A 9,255-nucleotide genomic window follows, 5' to 3' on the forward strand; every position below is an offset into this window, starting at 1 on the left:
TAAGAATATAGATACTTGTAGGAATATCATGAAGTATATATTTTGTATAGGTTGATCTGTAAGTTATTTTGAAAATTTTATATTTAAGGCTGTTCTATGTGTAAGCATCTTTACAATAGAAGTTATATATGGTTTTAACTATCAGCTTTGAGTTGTACTTATGAGATAAAATTCATGTTTTTTTGTTTATGTGTTGAAATATCCTTAAGTCATTCAATCAAAGTAATTTTTTTAGAAATATGTCAATCATATAAGTGTTTGAGTAATTTTGCACAGTAATTATATGTTTAGAAGTTACACTGTGCACAAAGAAGCTTCTCTACTACAATAAAAATATAACTGTTCATGAGTAGTTTGTTGATCCTGATTCTAAAATTGTTGAATATTACTGATCACTAGTTTTGAGCTATGTTAGGTTTATTCTAAATATTCTTATATGTTGTGAAAATAACTCTCTGATAACTTTATTTATTGCAAATTGCATTTAAGAATGTTCAAAACATCATGGTATTATTTTTTTTATTTCTTTTCAAAATACCTGACTGACTTGTTGCATCTTTCATGTATGTTGTTAATCAGTGATGTCGAGAAACCCACTTGTTGAGAAATTTATATGCAAAAACGGCTCGTTTGGGTTGAGAAAATATTTTACATAGAAGAGCGAACAACGTTTCGACCTTCTTCGGTCATCGTCAGGTTCACAAAGAAAGAGGTAACTGACCGGAAGCTGACCACATGTTTGAAAGGGGTTGTGTAACTGTGTGTCGAAATGTAGAGGCGGCATTAGATGTTTGAATATATAATTTTATTTATTTTATTATATTAATATAGGTATAAAGGTGTTCCTTTATATTGGTTTATTTTGAGTTTAAGTTGCTGTATAAGTAAGGCTTCTTTGATTTTGCGTTTGTTTATGTTTGTTTCTTTATTTAGTATTTGAGTGTTTTCTATGGTTATGTTGTGTTTATTTGACTTGCAGTGTTCGAAAACGTGTGAAGGTGACTTTTATGTTCTTTGAATCTGGTTTCCATTTTTCCTACTTGTTTCTCAATATAGAAGTCGTGGCAGTTATCACATTGTATTTTATAAATAATGTTGGTGTTGTGTTTGTCAGTGTAGTTTTACATAGTATAGACCTCAGTTTTGTGCCTGGTTTTGAATAAATTTGGTATTACTGGAATGTCATATTTTGTTACTAATTTTTGCCAAATGTTGGTTATTTGTTTGCTGATGTCAGGAATATATGGTATACAGCAGTATATGGTTTCGTGGTTTTTTTTTATTCGTGAGCTGTATTTACTTTAGTTGGTGGTTGATTTTGCTTTTTTTGTCTAGGTGTGTCGCATTATAATGTTTTCTACGGTTTGTGGAAACTTATTGATGTTGATGAAGTATTGTTTTATTTTGTCTAATTCATCGTTAATTTTATCTGGTGAGCATAGTTTTATGGCTGTGTTTATTTGGTTTCTTAGTATGTTGAGTTTTTGTTTTGTTTCATGTGCTGAGTCCCAAGGAATGTATAGTCCAGTATGGGTGATTTTTCGGTGGATTTCTGTTTTGAATTGTGTGTCAGTTCTTGTAATTTTGAGGTTAAGAAATGATATTTGATTGCTTTCTTCCTGTTCACATGTGAAGTTAATGTTGGGATGTATAGAGTTAATGTGATTGAAAAAATTAAGTATGTGTTCTGTAGATTTGAATCCACCAGAACAAGTGTCATCTACATATCTGTACCAGTATAGTGGTGGATGTAATGCTGTGTTAATTGCTTGTGTTTCAACTTGTGTCATAAAAATATTGGCTAGAACTGGTGATACTGGGTTGCCCATGCTTAGGCCATTTGTTTGTATATAGTTTTGGTTGTTGAACATGAAGTTGGTCTTTATCGTGGTGAATTCTATGAGGGTTGCTAACTGGTTACTGGGAATTTCTATAGTTGGGTTAGGGTCTCGGATATAGAGTTCTAAGGCTATCTTGCAGGCTTCAGTGGTTGGAACTTCTGTAAAGAGGGATATAACATCGAAACTGGCCATTAAGGCTTTATGATTAAGTTGATTTAGATTAGACTTGAAATTAAAAGAGTCTTTGATGAATGAGCTGGCTGATGTTACATATTTAGAGAATGCCCATGCTATGTATTTACCAAGATTGTAATTAAACGATTCATATGTGGACATTATTGGTCGTAATGGACAATCTGGTTTATGAGGTTTGGGGATGCCGTATATTTGCGGTGTGCGTGAGTCGGTTTTACGTTAGGTAGGAATAAAGTGTTTGTGAAATTGTGTTGGCTTTTTCATTTGTAGTAGTAATTTGTTCAGTTGATTATGTCTCGTGTCTCTTGTTGGATTTGTGTGTATTGGTTTAAATTTGTTCGTGTCTGATAAGATGTTATTCATTTTTGAATGTATTCATTCATGTTCATTATGACTATAGCGTTACCTTTATCTGTTTTTAGAATTTTTTATGTTTTGTCTTGTTTTAGGTTTTTAATGGAATTAATGTCTCTTTTGTAAGGTTGTTTTTAGTTTTTCTGTTTTGTGAAATTATGTTGATGGTTTTGTGAGAAAATTCTTTGAAAAAATCGTTTAAGATGTTGTTTTAGGTGTTTCTGGAAAATATAAATTTGTAATTTTACCTGGGAAGTTTGGCTGTTGGATGTCAATAAAATTATCTAAGTTGTCTCTCTTTATGTTGGTTATGTTTGTGTTTAACATCTTATCAGACACGAACAAATTTAAACCAATACACACAAATCCAACAAAGACACACGAGACGAACTGAACAAATTACTACTACAAATGAAAAAAGCCAACACAATTTCACAAACACTTTATTCCTACCTACGTAAAACCGACTCACGCACACCGCAGAAATATACGGCATCCCCAAACCTCATAAACCAGATTGTCCATTACGACCAATAATGTCCACATATGAATCGTTTAATTACAATCTTGGTAAATACATAGCATGGGCATTCTCTAAATATGTAACATCAGCCAGCTCATTCATCAAAGACTCTTTTAATTTCAAGTCTAATCTAAATCAACTTAATCATAAAGCCTTAATGGCCAGTTTTGATGTTATATCCCTCTTTACAGAAGTTCCAACCACTGAAGCCTGCAAGATAGCCTTAGAACTCTATATCCGAGACCCTAACCCAACTATAGAAATTCCCAGTAACCAGTTAGCAACCCTCATAGAATTCACCACGATAAAGACCAACTTCATGTTCAACAACCAAAACTATATACAAACAAATGGCCTAAGCATGGGCAACCCAGTATCACCAGTTCTAGCCAATATTTTATGACACAAGTTGAAACACAAGCAATTAACACAGCATTACATCCACCACTATACTGGTACAGATATGTAGATGACACGGTTCTTGGGATTCAAATCTACAGAACACATACTTAATTTTTTCAATCACATTAACTCTATACATCCCAACATTAACTTCACATGTGAACAGGAAGAAAGCAATCAAATATCATTTCTTAACCTCAAAATTACAAGAACTGACACACAATTCAAAACAGAAATCCACCGAAAAATCACCCATACTGGACTATACATTCCTTGGGACTCAGCACATGAAACAAACAAAAACTCAACATACTAAGAAACCAAATAAACACAGCCATAAAACTATGCTCACCAGATAAAATTAACGATGAATTAGACAAAATAAAAAAACAATACTTCATCAACATCAATAAGTTTCCTCCACAAACCGTAGAAAACATTATACGCACACACCTAGACAAAAAGCAAAATCAACCACCAACTAAAGTAAATACAGCTCACGAATAAAAAAAAACCACGAAACCATATACTGCTGTATACCATATATTCCTGACATCAGCAAACAAATAACCAACATTTGGCAAAATTAGTAACAAAATATGACATTCCAGTAATACCAAATTTATTCAAAACCAGGCACAAACTGAGGTCTATACTATGTAAAACTACACTGACAAACACAACACCAACATTATTTATAAAATACAATGTGATAACTGCCACGACTTCTATATTGGAGAAACAAGTAGGAAAATGGAAACCAGATTCAAAGAACATAAAAAGTCACCTTCACACGTTTTCGAACACTGCAAGTCAAATAAACACAACATAACCATAGAAAACACTCAAATACTAAATAAAGAAACAAACATAAACAAACGCAAAATCAAAGAAGCCTTACTTATACAGCAACTTAAACCCAAAATAAACCAATATAAAGGAACACCTTTATACCTATATTAATATAATAAAATAAATAAAATTATATATTCAAACATCTAATGCCGCCCTCTACATTTCGACACACAGTTACACAACCCCTTTCAAACATGTGGTCAGCTTCCGGTCAGTTACCTCTTTCTTTGTGAACCTGACGATGACCGAAGAAGGTCGAAACGTTGTTCGCTCTTCTATGTAAAATATTTTCTCAACCCAAACGAGCCGTTTTTGCATATAAATGTATGTTGTTAGTTTCATGCTACAAGAATCAACAGTAATCTTCCGTTATCACAGGATTCCACTGTCTTTCTTGATGTTGCTGGCCTATTATAGACATAACTTAAGAGAAGTGCTCACCAAGATTATTGCTCACTGCACCAAGATCATTTCATAAGAAACTTAATTAAAAGAGTGAGAAGTGTAACTTTAGTGACATCTTGGACACAGTTTTCCTCTTGTTCTCAGGGATATCATTAATCGTCACAACATAGTTTTCCTCTCTGTAAATTCCAAAGAAAATTTTAACAACCAGTTTGAGTGATTTCCTCGCAGTAAGTTCTTTCTGACTGAGTGATGTTTCAAAATCACCATTCATCAGCACTTCCCAAATCTGTGGCCCAACAAAAATACGACCTTTTAGTTTTTACTTCACTAACTTTTTGAAACTTATAAGACAGATGGAGTGATGGAAGAAACATATCTTGATGATTCACTGAAATTTGGAACTCAACTTTCTGTTTTCCTGGAACATAATTCTCTCACTGGCCATTCCGTTTTTTTTAAATGAATTTTATGATATCGGCTATCCCAGACAGACAAAAAGCTACAGTGTTTGGTGTACTCACTTTATAGACTTAGCAGTAGTGGATATTTGATTGCTTCAGGAATAAGCTGCATGTTCTACTATGTTCACAGCATTAATAACAGGAACCAATGGCTTAGTATTCACATTATGTAAAAGCACAGTTTTCACACTAACTTTAGATGAATTGGAAAAATATTTTCTTTCTTGAGAGTATATTCAGTACTTGATTCTTCAATTAGTGCATCAACATTTGTAGAGAAACACAAAATATCTTGCTTGCTGTAGTGAGAAGCAAGACTTGTATGATAAATTCCATTGCCGTAAATGAAATTTCCCCATGCTGTTTCAGTATAAAACAAGTCACAAATCTGATCATTTAGCTCATCTTGTGTGATCAGATGAGGCAGTTTATGTTGAGATGCCACAGGGTAAAATTACTAAATGAAGGAAGTAAAGATGATTCATTGTCTTTTTGCAGTATAACTTCTGTTTCCCACTTTGCTGCTGGATGTGACACAAGAAAATCATCCCCATGAGGTACTGGTTTCATCATAGGTGCAATCTCTGGATATTTAGTGTATTGTTTAGTTTTATCTGAATATCCAGAAATATTAATGCAAAAATAACAGTAAGTTAGATGATCTTTGGGCTCACACTGTATCATTGAAATTGTAAATGACACAATTGCTCTTCTTTGATTTAGCCACTGTGTGAAGCCAGATTTGGAAACTGAACAACACAAATGTAGCATAAACTGTTTAGGTGGTTTTTGGACTTTACTTGAAGTGAAAGCAGCCAGTACATCAAATAATTTTCTAAAAAGTATAAAATAATTATGTTTAGAGAACTAGTTTAAAATATTTTAAAAACAAAATTTTGATTTTATTTGATTATATCACAGGTATGATGTGAGGAAGATGGACTTTGTTTTGAGTGTGCACAGAGCCAGACAAAGTAACCAACTGAGTGAGTGAGTGAAAAGCAGTTGAGAGAGAGGTGTAACACTCTGCCCATTTTAAGCTCAGTTGAGGGACTCCTCAAATGTTCCTGGGCAGAAAAGGTAAACATGGGAATGAAGCAAAATTGGTGCAAGTCATTATAATTTTATCAAGAACAAGTAGCACATATAAACAATATATATGGAGTTTTACACCAATACAATACAGTTACTGTTTGAAGTTATCAAAAATTTATTCCTTTTGTTCATTAAACTTTCTATGTAAACTTAATTTCACAGTATAAACCTATTGAACTGAGCTGATTGTATGGTATTACACTTATTGTTGATAAAGTAGTGAGATACTACAGTATCTTAAAATCTGGAGGTGATGGACAAATTCTGATTACGTGTCTGAAACCAAAACTATTTAATTACCAAGAATCACTTGAGTTTTTTCTAGTAGAAAATGATTTGTCATGCAGTGTTACCTAAAACATTGTTTAGGGCAAATTTGTGTTATAAAGACAAAAAGGTTTTTTTGTTTTTTACTTTACAATGGTGTGTTTACACTTTATATTTTACAAATCATGCTTTTGAACCAATTGCAATGTTTATTTATTTATGAAAAGTGTGTAACTACCTTTCAAGTTGTTTTAGAAATAAAATTATTGCTAAAAATACAAGTTTCAAATAATGCAACATTTTTTTAAAGGGTCTTATTTTTTTCAGGTAGGTCTTGTTCAGGCTTGTGAATGAAAAGGATTTGTACAATTTTAATAATATAATTTACTAATTTTTTAAAATATTAATTTGACCTATCCATACTTTTAGTGTGAATTAATGTTCTTTACTCCCTTAAGGGTGAGAGAAGCAGGACAAGAAGAAGTTGGTAGAAACTGCCCTAAAACAGCTCAGACAGTTAACATCAAACAGTGATTAGTATAATTGTACTTAATTCTTTCCTTTGTTACATATTTTGGTTTCCTATAATTACTGGCTTGATGGAAAGTATCCATTCAGTTTTTTGTGTGTTTAATGAATTAGTAAAATGTGACTGTTCAATGTCAAGAACATTGATATCAATTATTCTGAGAAGTGACTGTACCAGGCTTTCAGTTAACATTAATAAAATATAAAGATTCTTATCATGACCACAGTTTTGTTAAAAATGGATAGTTCTAGCAGCAGAGCTTACCATATTAATGTCTGCCATAAAGGGAAATTAGGCCAAGAAGTGCACTTTCTACTTATTTCTAACAAAATATATTGACCAGATTTTTATTATTTGGCTGTATAGTTTTAAAATTTTGTGAGAGACAAAAACGTTTATGACACTAAATTATTAAAATTATTTGACCCATGTATTGCTTTATTTCTCAGTTTTAAATCACTTTTTGTTTAGCCCATTTATTGTGTTATAGAATAGGGAAAGAGTGTGATTCTGAGGGAAGTTTGATATAAAATTAAATTGTGATCGTAACACAAATAATAAAAAAAAAGACATTAAACACGGGTCAGTGTTTTAGTTCTCTTCTAATTTTCCATATTTAATAGCTAGCTCATAACTGTTTGGTCTCAATGTAATATATAGATAGTAGATAATGAACTTGAATCATCTAATAAACTGTTGTTGTGATACAACTGAATTCCTTATGTTTTCCGAATATAGCTTAACAAGTAATTGTAAAATTACATACAGACATTAGAATATAAACAAACCTTGTAGTCTAATAAATAGCAGCTATGATAGATCTAAACTGTCTTCTTTATGATTCAACACACTGATATAGTTGTGTTAAGAGAGTCATCTGTATAAACAATATCTGTAAAGATATGTTTTCAAAACAAACACCAAGGGCCTTTATGAGATTTTTAGAATGGTACTTAATACAGTTTTTCAAGTGTGGTCCCAGTTATTACTGGAAGAAACATCATCATGTGGATGCAAAGTAAAATTGCCAACCTGGTATGTGGTGAAGTAAAATGGTAAGCAGACAATACAGGAGAGAACAGTTAGTATTATGTACAATAATTTAGGTATAGTTGACTGGTATGCTGTAACATAATAATAATACATTGTGTTATAATAATCCAAAATGGTAAAATGATTGTTATTATACCACAACTGCTGCAACCTAATGGCAGACACTAGAAAATCACAGTATTATGACAATGGAAAAAAAAAATGGTTATGTGCTAATATGGTATACTCTAATATAGTGGGAGATGCTAAAAACAAACAAACAGTACTACAACCATGAAAAAGTGGCTAAATGATTGTCACTGTGCTGTACCTTGATGTTGCTATAAGGTGACTGTTTTGTGGTGCTAAATAATTTGACTAATTTGTTTACCAAACTAATGGAGAAGAGCATATGATGTTACTACTATAGAATAATTCAGTTTGTTTGTTACATAAACAAAACAAATATGTCTGTAGTAATATTACACAGTAGTATAATTTGTTTGTCATTGTATAAACAGACTTTTCATCCTCTACTTACATCAGACACTTAGAGCTGGCAGCTGGTTTTTTATTCAATATTAAACCCATTTACGTTCTGCTTATCTGAAAGCCAGTGTTCAGTTTATTTTGATATAAATCTCACACATCTCATGATTGAAAGATATGTTTGGTAGGATAGTCTACAAATGGGAAAAGAACTTTTAAAGATTTTTAAAAATGGGAATAATGTTTGACATGTTTCTCTAATAATTTGACACTGAAAGAAGTTACTTGTGCATAACTTTTATGAAACATTTAAAATTGTGCCTTTTACTTGTCATATAAGTATGCTACTGGTTGAATTGTAATTGACTAATAAGATAAAATAATTATTAGCTATGTTGTACTGTACATTTTAGGCTCATAATGAATGATACATCATCAGGTTATGATGGAGTATAATTTTCAACAGTTTTTGTACTTTACATTAAATAAACCCCACTATCTGGTAGATGGTGGAGTTAAATACTTTTCCTTTGTAAAGAGGTTTTAGTGGAATAGTCCATTGCAGTTAATAATAAGGAAATATAGTTTACTTTGTTTGTGTGAATAATGCATACTTTATGAAAAATATGTTAAGATCCATTTTTTTTTCATAATTACAGTCATTAAGTGTTTTTTTTTTAATATCATTCATGCATTTTCTTTTATAAATTTGACTGCTCATGGGAGAGCAGTTTGTTACATGAAATACCAATTTTGATGGTCCCAAACTTGTAAATGTTTACAGCACTAGAACTACTAGTAAAC

At 31.8% G+C, this 9,255-nt stretch overlaps 1 long non-coding RNA gene across 1 annotated transcript; it reads left to right on the plus strand.

Moving 5' to 3' along the window:
- The first annotated feature begins 5,537 nt into the window (after positions 1-5,537).
- Positions 5,538-8,064, plus strand: LOC143242854 (uncharacterized). The gene is made up of 3 exons (XR_013023337.1): positions 5,538-5,596; positions 5,961-6,119; positions 6,860-8,064. It is a non-coding gene; the product is annotated as an uncharacterized LOC143242854 (long non-coding RNA).
- Positions 8,065-9,255: the final 1,191 nt, after the last annotated feature.

Source organism: Tachypleus tridentatus, unplaced genomic scaffold (assembly GCF_004210375.1).
Source record: "Tachypleus tridentatus isolate NWPU-2018 unplaced genomic scaffold, ASM421037v1 Hic_cluster_2, whole genome shotgun sequence".
Classification (NCBI taxonomy): domain Eukaryota; kingdom Metazoa; phylum Arthropoda; class Merostomata; order Xiphosura; family Limulidae; genus Tachypleus; species Tachypleus tridentatus.